Source organism: Telmatherina bonti, assembly GCF_933228915.1.
Source record: "Telmatherina bonti genome assembly, chromosome: 13".
Taxonomy (NCBI): Eukaryota; Metazoa; Chordata; class Actinopteri; order Atheriniformes; family Telmatherinidae; genus Telmatherina; species Telmatherina bonti.
Window position 1 is genome coordinate 11,746,908 of NC_136611.1, and position 20,337 is coordinate 11,767,244.

The window sequence follows — 20,337 nt, forward strand, 5'->3', positions numbered from 1 at the left end:
TAAAGACATATTGATAAGATTTAGTAGTGATGTATTAATTAAAGGGAAAATGTCCTTAAAGAGGCTCGTTGGGAGAGGGTCTAAGATACAGGTGGATGGTTTAGATGAAGCTATTATTTTAGTTAATTCAGAGGGTTGGACAGGACAGAAACTATTTAGACACAAGTCAGATCCTGGTTCTAAGGATGCTTCGGAGACCACAACAGGCTCAACATTATAGGTAGAAGGAAGAGTATTGTGAATTTGATCTCTAATAGTATCAATTTTATTCCTGAAAAAATACATGAAATCATCACAGCTAAGTGAGAAAGGAATACATGGCTCCACAGCGCTCCGGCTCCTAGTAAGCCTAGCTACAGTGCTGAAAAGAAACCGAGGGTTGTTTTTGTTTTCCTCTATCAATGATGAATAATAAGCTGTTCTTGCCATACGTAAGGCTTTTTTGTATACGCTTAAACTTTCTTTCCAGGTTAAGTGAGACTCCTCTAATTCTGATGAACGCCATCTGTTTTCCAAACGCCTTGATGCCTGTTTTAGAGCTCGAAGCTGGGAATTAAACCAGGGAGCCTTCATAATCTTACCTAATTTCTTCTTCTTTAGGGGAGCAACATTATCCAAGGTTGTACGCATTGAAGCTGTTATAGTATCAGCATGTTGATCAATCTGAGCAGGAGTAAGGCTTAAAGGGGGACTCTCGGTCATGCTAACACATGGTAGATGTGAAAAAATTGATTCAATTGATTGTTTAAATTTTGTAATATTATTGTCTGATAAACATCTACTATAGTAGAATTTATTTTTGGTCAGTGAGTAATCAAATAAAGTGAATTCAAAGGTTAATAAGAAGTGATCGGACAAGACAGGGTTTTGAGGAAATACTTTGAGCTTATCAGTCTCAATACCATATGTTAGAACAAGATCAAGAGTGTGACCATGAGAGTGAGTGGCTCCATTGACATTTTGTGAAAACCCAATTGAGTTTAGAATAGAGCTAAAGGAAATGTTTAAACTATCATTTTCAACGTCAACATGAATATTAAAATCACCTAGTACAATGACCTTATCAGTAGTCAGCACTAACTCAGACAAGAGATCAGAGAATTCGGTCAGAAACTCGGAGTAAGGTCCAGGTGGGCGATACACTAATGCTAAAAGGAGCGGTTTCTCTGAATTCCATTTTGGATGAGATAAATTTAATGTCAGGAATTCAAAGGATTTATAGTTAGTTTTGTGCTTAGGATTAATTAAAAATTCTGACTTAAAAATAGCTGCAACACCTCCTCCTCTGCCTGTAGTTCTAGGAATGTGAAAGTTTAAATAGTTAGCTGGCGTAGCTTCATTAATACTAACATAATCCTCTTGCTGTAACCAGGTTTCCGTAAGACAGAATAATTCAATGTGGTGATCACCTATCAAGTCATTGACTAATAAAGACTTATTTGGGAGGGATCTAATATTCAGTAGGCCACACTTTATTGTCTTATTTTCAGATTTTATTAGATCCATTGTTTTTATTTTTATGAGGTTTTCACGATTAACCCCAGAAGTGTTTTTGTGTTGTTTAATTCTTACTGCTGGGAAGTTGTATAAGGTCGGAATGGGGTTTTGGGTGGGCGGCGGCAGGTGGGAAGCTGCAGAAAAGTGTGTAGGACTACAATTCTGCTACAGAATTGTAGTGTGTAGGACTACAATTCTGAAAATATTACTTATCTGTACTGTAAAATGGAACATTTTCACATAATTCAACATTCTGTCTTCTTGGCCCTGGTTAGCATCAAAAGCTCTTACGAAGATTTTAAATATTTATTAATTGTGAAAGTTTCTTTTCCAAGGAGAAATACCCCTTTTAGTTTGACTGGTACCAGATTAGTGTTAGCCAAAAAACCAGTTCCGTTTCATGAAGCCTAAATCTAGCCGAGCCACTGTATTATGGCAACAAAATATACTACCTCAAAGTCTAAAATAAATAAATAAATAAAATAATAAATTTAATAAACCTCCAAATAAAATACTCAGGTATTGGATTGATATCTGCAGATACCTTAACCCCAGCTATAGGAATCAGTAACGGACAAGAAATGGTACCAGAATATACTTGCATTACTTTTATTTCTCTTTCCTTTAGGTTCTCTGCAAAGGTGGTCGGTATTTACATGTCAATGGTCTTGGTTCTTGTTTAAACAGAGTTTAGTGACATCTTGTCTTGCTGAATTAGATTTTGCTTTGCTACCATAGCTTGTGGTGGAAACTTGAGCATTTCAGGCTTAGAAAACCAGCGTAGAAGGAGCAAACGTGTGAAATAACTTGACTATTAAAGTTTCGCTTAAATTTTAAGTGCCAGGTCAGACTTTCTTTGAGTATAAAACCGTTGTTTCTATGACAATCCTGTCTAAGCTCTGCTCTGTTTCACACGAGGAAGTGGTCCTTTTCTACCCTTCAGGTTTTAGTTTTAGTAACATTTTAGAGCCTTTGATGTGTCAAAACTCCCATGTTTTTTGCAATTGTAATATTATTTTTTCACATCTTTTCATGTCACACAGCTGTCAACAGTTGGCAACATCTGTCCTGTTCAAACACCGAACATGGCAGTTAGTGTGATAATGGTATTGTAAGAAATCCTGGTGAAGTAAGCTATTCAAACATGCACATATTGAGCAATAATTATTGTTCATTGTGTGTTGACTTCACAAGTGAACAAAAACCACACAGATACTATTAAAACACAACTTTTTGACTCATCAGTTCCTAATTCAATTGGTTTAAGATCTATACACGTACACACATCCATACAACACACACACATTAGGCCCACTGTGTATATATAGGGGACACAAGCATGTGGTTAAGATTGTTAGTACTGCAAAACATAAAGCTCAGCACAAGCTTTTATGCCCCCCATTGCTTTTGTCGACTGGCAAGTGATAAAAGAGGCTGAACATTCATTTTGAGTCTGTTCAACTCATAGAAAACAAAACAAATAAAGAGTGAATGAATAACAGATGGTTTGCTGTGGAATACAGAATAAATTCCCAAACATATGCTGCAAATAACTCCAGGAGAAATAATAATTGTGTGTGTAAATCAAATATAGCTGAGTACTGCTTGATAAAAGCTTTGCTTTTCTTCAGAAACGGGCAATAATATGGTCTAATGTTTTAGGAATATGACATAAAAAACTTCATAACAATGAACGAATGACATGTTGCATATCAGGACACTAACATGGGAGTGGATGAGTGTGTCCAGATAAATAACTGCTTTCTTAAATAATAGACTTGTGATTTAGAAATAGAAATATTGTTTTTTGTTAATTCTCAAGTTGTATGAGCTGATTCCTGCAGGTATGGCAGCAGGTGCACTTCTTGTTTAAGAGTCAGTTGAATGTTGGATGTAATTCTGGCATTTAACACACACACATTACTACACTCCAGATGAAAATCATAGAGATGCATTAGTTGTAAATAAATCAATCATGTGCCATTTTGCAGATCTGATGTGTGAGCCAAAAAAAATCTTGGAACCAAGCGTACGCATTTAAATCATTAAATTCACAGACAATTTGATTTCTGCTGATCCAGTGCAGAAAGTTATTTTCAAGTAGAACAATACAACTGTGAGAGATCCCAAAGTGATTCCTCAATCCACACCGAGAACTGCTCAAATCCTGGTAAACGGGCCTCCCAGTGCAATGAGTCCAAAGATAGAACGACAGCTTTATAACACCCCAGATGTGCCTGATTTATCACCATTGTTTAATCTCCAGATTCCAACCACATGAAGGTCTTCTATTTGGAGCCATAATTTATAGAGCCCAGAGAGCACAGGCTTAATGCTTTCTCTCTCTGTAGAGGATGAGCCAGCACTGCGACTCTGACAGATAAACAGATGCTTGGCTTAACATTGATCTCATAAACACATGTGAAGAGAAAGGTTATCTCCAAACATTTGCTTAAGTCAAATAGAATAGGCTTTAAAAAACCACTTGAATCACTGTGAAAATGTTTCTATTATTTCTTGTGACATGTAAAAAGGTTCTTCTCACATCATATTTTATAAATCAGCTGTTTTGCTTCAAAATCTACATCAAGTTTTTAGGTTAAATTCTGCTTTTTGACAGGATTTCCACACCAAAGCTTTTACAGAAGTTGATTTGAGAGCTAGAATGAGGCAGGACTGTGATAGAAGTAATTATACATCATACTATGGCTCCAATTTTCTCTTCCCACCCCTCTGCGTCATACGCAAGTTTTCATTACCAGATTGACTGAGCTGAGAGACCCATGCTTCTGCTTTTTTTTTTTTTTTTTCTGCAAGCTCGGGTTCCTGTGTTGTGGTGGGAGGGTCGGCAGAGGCGACACGAGCAAATGTTGCTGTTTATTTCCATTCTGTCATGTGTGTAAATCTGATTACAGGTCGCTAAGTCAATATTTAGCTTCTGCGGACGGCATCATTGTCGGCCAGTTTATTTTTTCTGGGCCCCGCCACATCTGCTGCCAATGTCATGTGCGGTAGCCAATGTGTGCAGCTACCAGGAAGGAAAAGCAAATAATGAGTCTGCAGTTCTGATTGAGTGAGTCAAGCAAAAGTGGGTGAAACCATGATTTGCAGCTAGAAGTCAGAGCTGTTTTAGGATGGTTGGGCTTGTGACAGTTTGTGGGATTCCTTAAAGAATTTGAGGGGGGGTGTCAGAGTAGTTCATGGCAAATCAGTAATTTCATTTCAGCCTCCTTTTCATTTGAAAGAACTAACAAGCCACATGTTGCTAAAGGCCAAAACATGCATTCAAGCAAATGCAAGGAGTTTTCCAGACCAGGGTAAAGTTCAGTTTAGCTGTTTGTCAACATGTTTCACTTTTTCGATTGCAGGAGCTGCACAGACCATAATTGCATTTCATGCATTTTTCATTTGATTCCCCTTTGTCTGAGAATCTTTCATGAGGGCTGCAGCCTAGCTGCCACTATATTTGGAGCCAAGAGGAACATAAGATTGAAGCTTCGTTTCATCTGGCCCTCAGGCAGAAAAGGATTTAATATTTATTAAAAATGGAGAGCAGTATTTCTTCCAGTCATGACTTCATTACCTTTGGTTATTCCAGCGCTGCAGACCACACACAGTCACTAGATCCAAAACACCCCCTCTGCTTGTTTGCCTGACCTACTATTTGAATTTGAGGGTTTGCAGAATTGTGAACTTTCTTTGCCAAAAAGAGCAGGTCAGGACTTCGTTAGGCTTGGAAATGTTTCTGAGCTGGGTGCTTACTGACTAGCTACATACGGTACACTGTTTAAATGCAGTTATTTTAAATGTAAATAATTCATTGGGTTCTACGGCTAAAACCTGACTTGCATTACTTGCTGAAGATTTTAAGAACAAAATGTCAAAGGATAACACTGGAGACATGCCAGTGGTTTAGGGGCCTATGATACTTTCCATGTTGGGAACATACATACATTATGCATACCGTACAGAAAGAAAAAAAAAAAAAGAGCAGCTCCTCATAACTACCAGCACCCCTCCACCTCTTTTAAATTCACTTTCGTCTGAAAAACATCTGGAATTCATTGAGAGGAGGAGGTTATGGGGAAATGAACTCCGACAAGAGTCTGTAGATTTAGCTACAGCCCCCTGCTTTAGGTTCCTTCAGATGTTAAAGATAGGCCTGGAGTCAAAAACCTCTTGGACTATCTCATATGGGCCTACATGCCTCACCCTGAGAATAAAATAACACTTTAATGTGGCATCAATGGAGCTAACATACGGACAGAATACAAGACGGTGCAGACAGTCTGCACTGAAGCCTTTATGTCATTTAAACAACATGTAGAAACGAGTAAGTTTGGTAAAAATCTGATCCACAATGATACTGATTCTTGACTTGTTCCACATTGCCTCAAAGGAAAGGGTTAGCACAGGATGACTTTTTACCGTAACTCATGACTTTACAGTATCAGTTCCCATTAAAAATAATTGTGAACCTCAAAGACTTGTTGAATTCCCCCATTAAATAGTGAGTCATTGTGTTACTCAGAGTGACCACAAACAAAAAGCTTGGAAAGCTGGCTCACACTCTCTTCCAGATGTTACTGGTCATTTTTCTGTTTGGGAGGTGCAAAGATGGGCTTGCTTTGCTCATATGGACAAAAGTAATCCAACAAAGTCAGAAAAAATTCTGATCAGATGATTCACGAAGCTGATGATCAGTATGAGATGTGGACAAACTCACATCTTCATAACAAAGCTGCTGGAAACAGATGAAAAAATAAGTAATTTAAGATTCATTCAGGTGCACACTGCGCATTTTAACAAAGAATTCCCTTTAATGATGTTCATATGACAGGTTTAGCTGTCTGGCTTATGAATGAGCTTACACACATGTCACAGGTTTGTGCTCTCCATTACTTCTCCTCCCCTGTCCCTAACCTGCAACATGTGTTCATTAGTTTCTTGTATGAAATGTGAAAGTCCAAAATGCAGCAAAAATCATGAAAACCATATCTTAGTGATCTGAATGTCTCTCCATACTTTTGCAGGGCAGAAATGATAGTAAATATGATCTTTTTGTGACTAGTTAAATAAGAACGAATCCTGCACCTTGAAACCCTTGTTAAAAGAAAAATGCATGCATGGGCGCCTGAAGCAAATAGTTTCTCAGTAATACATGAGTAGAGGCTGCGTGGTGGCCTCTTTATGAACAGAATTACATCTGTTTTTTGTTGGTCTGAGACATTAATTATATCCTTCTGGAGTTGTCTGTAAAGTGTGTTGATGTAATTGATAGTGAGACAAAACACTACATGCAATACTCACTTTTACTTTTATGCTTCTTTTCCCACTGTATTCTAAATTTATGTTGCATTTCTTTTAGACAAAAATGTGTTTTCAGTTTGGTTATTAAAAACATTTAGAAATTAATTTGTGAGAAGGTTAAACATGTTGTAACAGTCATATAAATAGTTTCGTTTTAGCTGTGGCAGCAAAACCTCTGAGACCTCTTGCCCACTTATGCAAACCAGGTGCTGGTTTTAAGCTCATCATCCTGCTCATTCCCAGTTGGTTTACCTAACAAATCTTCAAGATGTGGCTGTTCTCGATGGACTAGAATGTAACTAACAATGTCGTCGTTTTAGACATTCCCACGTTTTTGTAAAGTTACTTTACAAAAGATACACTAGTATCCACAAGTATTGACTCAAGTTTTGTATAACTAGATAAACTAAAACTGTTACAATTCAGTAAAAGCAGAGGAGTAGCCTCCTGCTGTAACTTGTCTTGAGGTTGAGTGAAACTGGGCTAAAATACATTCCTTGTACAAGGCAACCATAAGCTTTTTACTGGGTACTATGCTCCATCACTGACCTGCCCCTGTTAAAGGCTGGGCTAAACACACTTATTAAGATCATTCTTATTAAGATCAGAAATATATATACATACATACATGTATATATATATATATATATATATATATATATATATATATATATATATATATATATATATATATATATATATATATATATGTATGTATATATATATATATATATATATATATATATATATATATATATATATATATATATATATATATATATATATATATACATATTGGTTATATATATATATATTATTTGTTTCTATCTTTGTTCAGCACTTTGATCAAGTATGGTTGTTAAAAGGGCTTTATAAATAAAATTTGATTGATTGATTGCTATGATTTACAAGTAAACACAGCAACAAATTAACAGAAAAAAAATTAAGCTTTATGTTTGTCAGCAAAAAACTTCTTCATTCGTATTAAAAATGTCAGAGAAAGGACTAAAAAACATTCTTTCCACTTCACATGGAGTTGGTCCCACACTGGAGATTGCTTCTTCTTTTAGTGTAATTACAGATTGCATGAACAAACGCCCATGGGGATGTTTGTGGGGAGGACAGCCTCTTTATAAAAAATGAGGGGGCCATGCTTTAATAGGACTTGGCACAGGTAGAGGAAAGAACAGTCTCCTTTGTGCTGCAATCTGCTCCTTGGTACAGCCAGGAACAGCTGTTGTTCTGACTCCTCTGGTTAGATTCAATTCAATTCAATTCAATTCAATTCAATTCAATTCAATTCAATTCAATTCAGCTTTATGTGTATAGCGCCACTTCACAACAGTGTTGTCACAGGACACTTAACATACACATCATTTCAAGCCAATTCATAAATAGCCTACAATAGAAATCAACTGATTGCATTGAATCATGACTTTGATCCAAAGCCCCATCCTGAGCAAGTGACAATGTATGAAGTTAAAAAACCGAAGAGGTTAGAAGGTACTAATCCAATCAATTATCTGAAAAAAATCCCCACAGATTTTTAAATTGATTTCAAAATTAATCAAGAGCCAGTCTTTCTTTTCTTTTCTTTCTTTTTATAAAATGTAAAATTGAAGATTGATGAAATCCTAAAGATTTAATTTAATTTATTGCATGATTTTTAAGGATTGTGGAAACTGTGCGTGTATACATGATATTTTTAATGAATGATTTAAACAAATATTTATTGCCACTTAATCCACTAGTGAAGCTAAAGATCTGTTTTTCATCATATCATCTGATCAAGTGGGACATCGGTACATTGGACTTGCCTGTCTGCACTGTCTTCAGTATTCATGCTCCCCTACCGTTATTCTGAACCATTAAAAAATACAATGAGGCAAAGCAAAAGTACATTTCTTTGAATGACAAAATTATTTGAAAAGACATTTCTACCCAGTTGAAGATTTGATGTCAGCAGTTCATGAATATATTTACTTTTAAACCTTGACAACTGGCTCCACTGTGAGCACAGCTGTTGATGTACTTGCTTGAGCGCTCCTCTTGTTACTGGAGGATTCCACCAGAGGAGAAGAATTGAGAACTCAGACCAGAATGACCAAATTTGTAGGGGATAAACAAAACAATGAACATGGTGGCAACAGAGGATGTTAGTATTTGTTCATTTTGAAAAAAAACAAAACAAAAAAAAAACCAAACATATTTTATCCTCAAAACTTTCCATCATTTTTGCTATTTTCGGTCCTCAGACCCTGTGTCCAGTGACATCAGTCCCAACATTACCCTAAATTATTACTTACATGTTGCAGCTTGCAAACAAATAGTGGTGATTTCTCAACACTGTAGATCATATTGGTCCAGTTTTAGCTTCTCTTCATTGACTCCTACTTAAATCCAAATTAGATTTTAAAAGGTCTCCATGACCAAACTTAATTGTATAGCAAACATCTCATTGTTCCATATAGCCCTAAAAGAGTACTTCTCCCTCACACTGCAAGTTTATTTGTGGTTTCTGGAACTTTGGGCAATTTTCCTCTCCTGTGGAACCAGCTCTTTGTAGCTTTGGGAGGCAGACGTCATTGCTACCTAAAACCTTCTCTTTGATATATCTTTTACTGAGGGGTGGTCTAGTTATCCCTTAGTCATGCTGCCACAGGTGTAGACTGCGACACACTGAGCACTTCCTTCCCCTATCGTCTCTCTGTTCTATATTTTTCATGTATAAATTTATGACAGTATTTGCATCATTAACTTGTGTTTCTCTTCTTTTTCTCTCAGCGAGTCCCCCTCTTGTGTCAAAAGGTTTTTTTTTTTTGTTTGTTTTTTTTTTTTTTACTGTTGCCTGCTGGCCTATGCATGCTCAAGATGGAGGACTGAATTAATGTCAAGATTCAGTGCAAGATTCTGTTGGTAGCCTGAGCTAGACTATTATTTTCTTATGACTGATTAGTTGACATTGAATTCATTTTTGTCTGCAAAGTACCATGACATGACTTTGTTGTGAATTGACGCTATACAAATAAAGCCAAACTGAATAGAATTAATTGTTCCTCATGTGCACAAATGATGCTTTAAACAGATGCAAAATACACAGGGGGACAATAAACACATGTATATGCAATTTAATAGAAGTATAGTTTGGGTATAAGAGTGCTCAGTACACATTTGTAAACATTGTTGACCAGTATCAAAAGCAACAGTAAATCTGGCAAATGCTTATGTCTATTCAACATTCTGGAGCTCGAGTTTTTGTGCTTCATCTGGATTTGGTAGAGATGTTACACTAGTTTGATTTCTTTTAAATAGTAAATAGTCTAAATATAAAAGCAATGGCACCAAATTGGTTATAGAAGTACAAATAAGTTGGAAGAGACATATGAATATTCTGAGTTAAACCAGCATTATGCCTTGTAAGTTGTCTTTTTAAAATCTGCATAGACTTTCTCTGAATTCAGAAGAATCATAGGAAAAAAAATTGCAATGCTTGGCTTGTGGTTTTAAATAAATTACCAAGATGTATGTTGCTGCTCTGCATTTCCTGCAAGGCTTATCAATTCTACTGTCCTTACCATGTCAGGAAATTCTGAAAAATATCTTATGGTTGTCAGGAAACATACAAAACAACATGGAGCAAAATGGAAAAAATGGAAAAAAGCTGAAAAAAAAAAAGAGTATGGTTTCAAGTAGTTCCAGATCCATTCTCTTGATTTCAGAACTTTCTTTTAAGTGGGTCTTCTGCAGCAACAAAGGTACCATGCTGTGCAGAAGCCCTAAAGCTTAATCATAACTTGAAATCAAAACTTTCCAACTTCTGCTGAGCCCCTTTTTCAATCCCAAATATGATATGGCTCACGTACTGACAAGCTACATTCTGACACAGATATGGTCTAGTGCATCAGCTGACTTTTCTAAATGTCTGAAAAGGTGTTTAAGAATGTATTTATGAAATAATTTTCAAGTCACATCAAACTGTGCACTCCTGTCAGTTTGAGTTAGTCCTTTCCACACAGGACTGCAAGATTATCAAATGGAAGGAATGCTCTGTCAGCAAGTTCAATGTTGTTTGAAGAACACAGGTGAGATCCTTGAGGCCAAAATGCACACAAACTTTCATCAATGATGGTAAAGCACAAATACCATGCCAAAAATTCCTTCACATCTTCCCAGTCTGTCATGAGCTCCTTCCCTCTCCCTCTGGACATTACCTCCTTTCAAGACTTTGGCTCATAACCTCCCAAAGTGACTGAAACAACCTCTGCAGGATGAAAAAAAAATCAAGACTTTCTTCACACTGTTTCATTAGCTTACAGTTCGATTTTAGCCAGGTTGTAACTTTTAAACACTTTTCTGTGTTTGCTTCTGTTTTCATAAGCAGATGTTGTGAGAAGTTATGAAGCGTTTGAGGGGTCGACACCATTCAGTAGCTCAGAGGGTGGAACTCTTTGGATTACCATCTAAGCCCTCGAACAAAGCAGATAGCTGTGTAAACAAACTTGCCTTTTTTCGCACTTGTTCTGTGTATTTGCTTTACTTTTTGGCCACTCTACCAAAAATAAATAGCTCAGGGACTGCAGTTGCTCTGCTGAGGATTTGTGATTTATCTGTCTACAAACTTTTGGCGGTACTTACAAATAGTAAACAAGGAACGATTTTGGTCTGGTTGTCAGCCAAGGCAAATGGTTATATTATGATAACAGGCGTATTTCCTGTAGTTAAGATTTTTGTTTAACATTAGGCCTGACTATCAGCCATCAACTGGCAAGAAATACTGGCCTAGTTTCGACACTCTTAACCTCTGCCTCAGCCATCAGTCCAGATGTGGGTTCCCTTAAGCAAATTATTAGCCGTTCCTAGTACACACAGGTTCCCTACTAAGTGTTTCCAGCTCAGATTTGGCAGGACACAGAGGAGACATTCCAAAAGAGCAACATCATATTTTCCCTTCAGCATAGCCATAGCAACTAATTATTTATTGTGAAAAAAAAAAATCATGTACCAGCTAATATGTTATGGTTGCTTGTTATTTTCTTGGAATGGAATAAAGAACATTTTTTTCCACATTGTAGCAATTTGGGGCAATAAATTGTGCAAACTGTTTAAATATGTGGAAAAAGACACCAACAAAAGAGACTGTCCTGTGAATAGTCTTAGTCAGTTCTCCACAATCCTTTAAGCTCTTTCAATACTTTTTCTGCTAACTACTTTTTAAAGTTAATATTAAACAGTATGCAGAGTAATTACGGTTTGGGGATTAATCATACCATCCATTTTCTGTGTATATATTGTTTGGAACATTTTCAGTTTATAATTTCACCTTCTCTATAAACTATCATGTATTTCTTCTTCTTTTTTGACTTGTATGTAATCAGAAGGTTTTAAAGTCATTTGCTTCATATTTAAACATGTATTTCTATACTATACACAACACTGTATGCTAATTGGTGTAAAAGTGAGCTCACAAAGAAAAATGTTGTTTTCGCGGCACTAAGACTACCTAAACATCCTCATAGTAACCAAAAAATTGAATTAAAAATGTACATTTCTCACTACCTGATGAAAGTGGACTTTTTATGTAACCCACAAGTAACCTGTCTTCAAGATTAAGGTAAAGCAGGGTGCCCAAAGTCAGTCCTTGAGGGCTGCTTTTCAATATATCCCTGTTCCAACAGACCTGACTTCCATTAAATGGATCCAACGGTTCTTGACATGAGTGATTAGTTTGAGTCAGGTGTGTTGGAACAGGGATAAATGGAAAACCTGCAGGATTGCAGCCCTCAAGGACCGGAGCTGGACACCCTTGAGGTAAAGCCATCATTGATCAAGTTTGGTGATTTAGTAGAGACAGTATGTTACAAATAATCTTCACGAGCCCCAAATTTTGTGTCACACAAGATGTTCCTATGTCTAAACCTGTCTGAACCCACCGCTTTCTAAAATGTGTGCGCTGGCAGGAAGGGCGGCCGACAAATTCACAGCAAAGGAAATATTTACAGTAGAGAACACTCACACATGGTGGTTGTGTCTCTCTTGCCTGAATTGATGTCTGTTGAAGGTGGTTGGTCTCCAAAATGAACGTAAACAAGTTCAGCTGGTGCTTATGCCAAACTCTTCAACACATGAACAGATCTTTTAGCTTTCAGCGCCAGACCTAAGTGCTCGTGTAAAACTCTCAACACATCAACGTGCAGTGACTTAAATAATTATCTTTAACATCTGTGATGTTTTCTGAATACTTGTAACTGTGAATAACGATTAGTGATATTGGTGATAACTTTTAGATGTTTCTGGATTGCTTTACTTGGATTTGTTGCTGCTAATGACATGTTATTTTTATTCTAGATATATCTGCCTTGTCACAGCCGATATCCGGGTGCTGCTTTCCTGTTAAAGCTGGAGTAGGTAATGTTGGGGAGCTAGCAAAATTCGGAAGTGGCACCCTGTCTTGGCTCCCCCCCTCTGGTTTTCCTCCTTGCGTGATCCAAGGCTTTTTAATTCGCAGCTTTTTCCACCAACGATTTTCTCTTTCTTGGCTGTTTAGCGGGAGGAGGCAAATAAACTGAGCCGGGTCGGGGAAATCCTTCCTGCATTTTCTCAGCCATGTTTGCCTTCCGAGTTTCTTATTCACTACGTTGTATTTTCATCCTAACACGCTGTTTCTCTGCAGGGTGTTGCTATCAGGTATGCGCTGCGGGAGGGGGAGGAGGGGAGCCGGGAGAAGAAGCTTACGAAATATAAGAAATGAACAACTTCAACTTGGTCTGAACGTTTGGATTGGTCAGAGTTTTTACAGATTTACAGTAAACTGTATTGTTCATGATTACAGAATGTAAAGACTACTATTAGGATGAGAAGCCACTTCACTCAGAGTAAAAAAAAATGTCTCTGAGCAAGATTACCAATGATAGCTTTAAGCAACAATAAGGGGCTACCGGTGCCCAGAAATCCTCAAAAAACAAAAAGAAATAAAGCAGAATACAAACCGGTTTTTAAAACTTTATTACTTATTTATTATAAATAAATAATTGGCTATAACCACACAGCAAGTGAAAAAGCTTTGTTGTCTGGTATATTTAGTCTTAAACAAGTGATCAGAGGTAGGAGGGGTGATGGTGATAGATCGCCAGAATTCTTTTATTGGCTTGTCTGGATCCATTGGAGCTATAAGATGCTCCAGAGACAGACATACATTCAGATTTCCGGTATATTATTTTGTCTACGTTTCATTGGTGAAATAATATCAGAAGATATTCAGCATTCAGCAAACATTTTCATCATGCTAAAGAATTTCCAGCATGGCGTTTAGGACTACGTTTCGACATTCTGAAGGACTTCAAATCTGTGTCCGGTAACTTAATACAGGTGATGATTTGGTGTGAGATACGATGTGTCAGTTTGCAGCTTTGATGCTAAAACAGATCATTTAAACCATTAAATCTCCACATTTGAACACAAAAAAAAAGATACAATACTAATGCGTTGTTTCAAACTGAAATATTCCCAAGGCAGAAACAAGGGTCTCCTCTGTCTAATTGCACTTTTAGCGATGACTTCCTGCGGGAACTCCATGAGGGATGTTTGGTCTTGACTCTTCAGATGACCCCAAACCAGAAACCTCAGCACTCATTCTTCTGGCTCATGAAATGTGTTTCAGACTCCAGCCACTCCCCAGTGGATCATCAATGCAGCACTGTGTCTGTGCTGCCAGCTGTTGCTCTCAGGCATCATCTTTTATAGGAAAACAGGCCAGGGTTAATATAATGTCAGCTCATCAAGGTTTATTTGGCACGTTAAGCTTAAACTATACTGATTGTCTGCTGTCTTTTCATGTTGTTGTAAATTAATATCAGTTTATGCCAACATTAATGTATATCCATCTTGAGGAATTGTCTGTTTTGGACAATTTCTCTGGTTCTCAGGTTTGTAAAATCCATAATTTCTATATTTTCCATTAGTTGCAGGAAGACTCCCAGTGCAGTCAATCATCCTGCCCTGCTGACCCTGTTTGCTTTGAGAACAGAGTGGAGGCCTAAAGCTCTAAGACAGATTTGCATAGTCAGATGGTATTTACATTTTAAATTATTCTGCAGCTTGTCTCTGAGGCTGCCAGGACAGTACATTGTTTAATTTAGTGACACCAGATAAATCAGACACAGTCTGGACAACCACCCTGAGTATTTTCTACCAGGATCAAAACCACATTCATCAAGTGGATGGTTCATGACCAAGCAATAAAAGTTTGTTTAGGCTCCTCCCGTAATAGGAAAAAGTCATATCTGTGTTTTATAAATTTGATAAACGATTGCGAACAACAAACAAAATTCAACATTTTAAGAACTTTTAGCTAGACTGCAAATGATCAGCCCTGAAAAAGATTCAAAGGAATAAATTCAATATGCAGTTGTGTAACAATCCATGATTGTGTGATATCCTTATTATTCATAAATAGTAAAATGTTTAATCCTTAACCATACCATGTAAATGTCAGGTTCCTCCCTCTCTCACTCAATTGCTACGTTTACATGGGAGTTTTAATTCCTGTTTAAATCCGAATAAAAGTTAGTTCCACTTTAAACTGATGTAAAATGACCATGTAAACACTTCATTCCTAATGCAAATTTCTATTCAGAATTAAACTAAAGTCCAACGTAAGTGGCTGGTTTATTCATATTTTAATTCTAAACTATTTAATCCCTCTGTCATGTAAACCTTCATTCCACTCAAAGTTAATTCCGATCGTTCTGAGCATGCTCGTTACCTTGTCCTGTCCTGATGATGCTTGTTGTTTTGCCATCCGTGTTCGGTGGTCTATCTTCCCTCTCCTTCTCAGTTGCTGAAAAAAGTGAAGTAGTTTGCTCGTGTTGAGCTGGTACTTCAAATTAATAATAAAAATAGCGGCAAAACTGGTACTTATCATGTTGTTTTTACAAGTTAAGACTGAAAAGACGAGAAGGAGGGAGCCAACTTTGTTTATTTCCAGTGTGTGTTATACGTCATGTGGACCCTCTGTCCAATTAGAACCCTTCCCAACCTGCCGCTCTAAAGAGGAATTAAGTAGGACGTGTTTCATGTAAACCTCTATTCGGAATTATTGTTTTCATGTAAACTCGTAGAAGAATACATTAATACAAATTATTTAATTCTGAATTGTTAATTCCAAATGAAAAAACATCATGTAACCGTAGCCATTGACACCAACCAGACATTCATTCATGACAATGAATACCTCTAAATGTAAATCACGACAATAATGATTTAAAACCAACATTGAAGAGCAGTTATTGTGATGATCTCCAGTTCATTTAATGATATTTTAGACACAAAGCTGTGTGGGACATAAAGAAAGTTGCCATGACCTCATGCGCCTGCTGAGTTCTTCTTGGTGCAGGGATATTTATGGTAAGTGGTAGAAGAAAGGAGCCACGAAGCATACTTGACAAAGATAAATCGCACATAAATAGGCCAAGATTAAACCAGACAGCTAACCTCCAAGCACTCTGTCACAGCACAGGTCACCATCGTTTCTCTGCAGATTGATTCATCCAGGATATGAAGTTTTATTTTCATGTAGAGTACAATACAACAACCCAAGAGAGAATTTAGAGCTCATAGTTAAAATTGACAAGATGGAAATGTAGAATAGAATTAGGCTTTTAATTTATTCCTTGTAAATTCCAAACTTGTCTGGTCTGTCTTCACCTAAATAATTTCCATAGGAAGAGATGAAATGCTCTGTCCAGTGAACCACAATGATCTTGTGGGTAGCCGTTCAGTGTCAGCTGTCTGGTGCTGTGGCTTTGTTCCCTAAATCAGATCCATTAGTGGTTCAAGGAGTTGCTGCTTATATATCTGGATCTGTTTAGTCTCTGTATCCATACATTTTGCTCCACCTTCTCTATCGCTGGATCTCCGTGCCCACTGGGCAGGTTTACAGAATTTTAGTCACTTGAATAATAGACACCATATCATGGAGGGTCAGACCCCCTGTTAAATCCTTCAGGCTCACCTCAATCCCCCCCGTCCCTGGCCCATATCATTTAGTATACAGGCGACTGCAGTATTACAAACTACATAATAATTCATTAATAAAATATTTGTCTTTTTTATTGATGGTGACAGCCGAGGAACAAACTGAACCCTCTCTAATTTCAGAGCCAACCAAACAAAAACAGAACTAAACATTATGCCAAGATTTTATATAAATAGTTATTTATAAATTGAGTTTTATTTTGTTTTATTTACTTGTGTTATTTTTCTTTTATAATTTTATTTATTTACTTGTGTTTTATTTGAAAAACAGGGAGTGCCTACATAATCTGTAAAAGGTTTTTGCTGATAATTTGTTAGTATGGCAGTGAAAACTAATTACTCTCATCTTACTCCCCATACATTTTGATCATGGACCGGTAACATGCAGCTGCATGCAATCCAAGTGACAGGTGGGGAGTAAAACAGTGGTGATAAATTGACCAGATTTGGCTGCTGGGACCTTACATGGGAAACTGCATGTGCACTGTCTGCATGCCTTCTTTTGTGGTCAGTATGTCAACTTTGATGTCAAGTCATGGTTTTTTCTCTAACACTGGACATCTATTTTGTTTGCTAGTTTGGAGATTGAAAAGGGAGGAAAGAAAATGCAGTAACAAGAATTTGCTGTGGCTGTAAACAGTGACACTAAATAAAAAACATTTTAAAACCATACACCTATGCAAAGTGACATATCAGGAGGCAAGGCGTAATGTTTCAGACTAAATGTGAACTAAATCTAAACATATAGGCAGTGTTTCAGAATCAAGGCATTTTTTAAATTTATGTTTAAATCCGGTAACACCGACAGCGCTTTGGGGTTTTCATGTGAAAAAAGCTCTGTTATTGGTTATGATTTTGATACAGTGTAAATCTGCAGTGCGAAGGTGACTGAATGATGTGGGGAAGAGAACTTGACAGTAATATTCTCCTTGTACTGACAATCTGTGGATGTATAAATTGTCTTCATAGAGTCTTTACAAACACAACATATTTGTAATCAGTTTCCTAACACTGGAAAACCAATGTTTTCATAAGTCTGTATGCTGAGCAGATGACAAAATACTACACTAGAATGCTGAGCTAAGTAAGCTAGCAAGTGCTTCTAGCTCCTCAGACATGGGAAGACAGCCAATGAATTAAATTACTAAATAACAGGAACATTAAAAGTATCACGCTTTCATGATAACCTTAAGGAGTGTCTATCTCTATTAACACCACAGGTGCATTCAAGTAGCATCCTATAAATTTTTAAACATAGCTAGCGTTAGCTAGCTAAAGCTAGCCGTTAATAAGTAAATGTCTTGTGTAGAATGAACCAGATAATAACATCGCCAGCTCATGTCTTAAACTTACAAATTTGTTTTCCTTTCTTAGGTATCTTATTACATGCTGGAGAAGTGATATGGCGTGTTTACATCAGGTTGTTTTCTTAGATGACAGACTGAAAAAAAGACGATGAGGCATTTTTTTAGCACCCTGTCAGAATGATTGACTCGGTGTTTGGTTAAACATTGGTTGAACCAAGGATGGGACTGCTGTATTCTTAAAAAAATAAAATTCTGTAGAGTTGTATACTTAATGGAGGTTTACACAATCTTTTAAATGTAAGTAAGCATGAAAACCTCCTTCTCTGGTTTGATCAGAAACATTCAGAAAGTCACAATAGAATTTATCTTACAGAAATACAGTCAAGATAGGAAAAAGTATACCTCAATTTAAAAGAAAAAAAGAAAAAAAGCATCCCTTATCTTTGACAAAGGAAAGGCTGTGGAAAAATCACTGCACAGTTATTCCTTTGATCAAAGAAAACTCAGAGTTATTTTAGGCTGGAACATGGAAAATGGTGATAATATATAACAGTTTTGATAAACAGACCAGACCACCCCTAGGTAACAAGCAGCCCTAAGTGTTCCAGCAATCTGTCCAGCAGAGAAATAACACTCTTTATTTAGAGTGTTGCAGGTGGATTTGATGATAAGGTTTCTAAATCTGGTGTGTTGTTTGAATTACTACAGAGATAAGTTATTCTCCATGAATTATGCAGTTAGATTCAAGACAGCCTGTCCTGTATACTTATCAACAGAATAGCATGCTACTCTTGACTTTGAAAATATGTAAAAATGCCCTCTTGTTCTCCTTTTGTATTGAACAAAGTAGTTCTGGATGTCTCTTCTCTTCACTTTACTGCTGTTTTTATTTGCCAGGAAATATTTAAGAGAGGGGTGACCATACATAACAATTTTTATTTAAAAAAAAAAAAAAAGAAAAAAAAAAGCAGTACGGTTTTTGGGGGGTGTAATTGCTTTTGGTTCTTTTTTAAGAAGAATATTGAAAACATTTTTTTTCTGCATTCGCTTACTCCAAGCTGTTATCAAGTAAGATATGGGGTACACCCAACAGGTTGCCAGCCATTACATTGCCGATTTAAAGAATTGTTAAATGCTTATGTCAGTTGATCAGAAATTACTAATACTTAATGAAATACATATTATTTATTATCCACTGCAACAGTGCAGAGATATATAGCCAACGATAAACTCCTATAGTGAACATTTAAGTCAAATTTAATTTGAAACCAAGCTCAATGTATTTTCACTCAAGCAAAAATATGCCAGTCTTTGGAATATCTTCAAGGTTCATTATGCAGAAAGAGTCATTGACAGGAAAGCAATTACATCATTATGACTGTTGTTTTGGAGATTAGGATGACGCTGAACAAACAATATCATACCTTCTAAACCCACACATTAATCATGGTGTTTATGTAAATCTTATGCACCCACTGTAAAAGTGGCTGTAATAATCAGCTTAGTCTCGCACCAGGAAGAAAAAAAACAAAATTTTTAATATTTGACTTGGTAACAAACTTCTGTTTTTAGGTGTATCAGAGAATTCCTGACATCCTTAGGGCATTCCCCATTTCCTGTTAGTGATGTATCATAATCAGCACCATGATCATAAAGGAACACCCTTAATGTCTCATATTTTCCATGACTGCAATTCTCCTCTCTGGGGATCACTTATTTTTAATATGGTCTCATGACCTTTAAGTAAAGGAACAAAATCTTTACTGAAATGTAAATATAAATGTAAACGGAGCTATAAGTTGATTCAAGGTGTTTCTTTTAAAGGCTTTGGTAAAGTGATTGAAAATCCACATGGATTTTTAAGTTAGTTGTCTGTGTCAAATACATCAAGTTAGGAGGCCTGTAATTTGCCGAAACTGTCTTCCTGGTCTCTTTTTTCCTTTTTCTCTATTGTTGCTGAGACACTGACCAGGACCACCCGCGCCCTAACTCTTACTCACAGGTGGGAATCTAGTGTTTCAGCTCAAGTTAAAAGTGATTATTGTGTCTCGAAACAACCCTGTCTACACACTAGCATGTCAAATAAAGCTCTGAAGAGGGTGAAAATAGCCAGTGATGTAGCAATGCAGCAGATCCTTAGGCCACAGCCGCCTGGCTGCCCGCCCTCCGCTTGATGTTTAACAAGCCGGTC